The sequence below is a fragment of the Gekko japonicus genome, unplaced genomic scaffold, assembly GCF_001447785.1.
Source record: "Gekko japonicus isolate JY-2015 unplaced genomic scaffold, Gekko_japonicus_V1.1 scaffold445, whole genome shotgun sequence".
Taxonomy (NCBI): Eukaryota; Metazoa; Chordata; class Lepidosauria; order Squamata; family Gekkonidae; genus Gekko; species Gekko japonicus.
In genome coordinates this window covers 116,122-117,445 of record NW_015169184.1, presented here as the reverse complement: position 1 = coordinate 117,445, position 1,324 = coordinate 116,122, and positions in this window count along the sequence as shown.

Here is a 1,324-nt window from a genome sequence, read left to right as displayed (position 1 = left end):
ATTCACCCAATAGTGTTGATTGGGTGTTTTCTGTATTCATCTTTTTTTTTTTTTGTAGTTTCCCAAACCAAATTTAAAATAGCTGCTTTTTAAAAGGAAAAAAAAGAGGGATTGGTATTTGTTGAGTAAGGTTCCATATTTAATAAGAGACCTTAAAAATTATTCAGTGGCCAGTGTATGTTATTGACATTGAGTGAACCATAGCTCAAGGCCGAGGGCATTTACATCAATAAATGCAGTTCCATAGTTCCTAGTGAAGCTTCAGCTAAGCTTCCTTATGCAGTTCTTACTTATTCAGGTAGTACTAGCACTGTTAATCCATGTGAACAACTCTACTGGCCTTAGTTTATAAATCCATTTAAGACTATTTTATGTGGGTATTCCCTGCAGTGTTTTACTCAGTTTGCTCCCTATTTACACTGGCATCAACTCCATCTTATTCATGCCCTTTGAAGTATAAGAAATAGTCCACACAAGAGAGCCTTCCAGGTCTGGGACTATCATAAAGGTTTGTAAAAGTTTAAAACAATGCATTTCAACAGAGAGATGATTGCATGTGTCATGCTGTAAGATTGCCTCAGTTCACAGATATTGTCCTTGGTATAGACCAGCTTCTGTCTTAGAGAACATTGGGGAAGTAGTTTCAAGCATACTGAATTTTTCATTCAAGAAAATCCACAACGCTCTTAACTCATTCTCTTAATGGTTGTGGAAGACATCCTTTATTCAGACGTAATAAGTGGGCAAAAAGCCTTCTAGGGGCAGGCATAATACACCAGGACTTTTTCCCTGAATGTACTGAAATGAATAAGAATTGCACAAGAGAAATGCTTTTGCACAACTCCTATTTATTTCAGAAAAACTTGTGCAGGTGGACTTCCTGGTAGATTGTAAATTTTTGGAGTGACTTTTGATTTCTCTGTCTTAATCGTGCCTGGGTGCTTTGAGGGATATTTTCTGTTGTCACCCATGGTTTACAGATTGGTACTATTCACCTTCACTGCAGATCAAATGATAGTTCAGACCGAGCTGTTCCTTTTAACTATGACAATGTGTTCCTCCATGCTAATGTTTACACTAAGCGGTATGGCACTCAGTCAGTCAGCCAGCGCCATGTTTTTCTAGCAGAGGAATCAAGCTCCCTCTCTTTGTTCTTGTGTTTTCTTTAACCATCAGTTTATGGAGACAGTTTGCCAGTCCTGCGGCCAACCTGCAGACCGGGAGGGTGTATACAGTGCATGTGCCACGTTTACTTACTAGGTGGGGAGGGAGGGGTTGTTCTTCTGTAGGTTGAAGATGCTATATTTTAAAATATATATATATA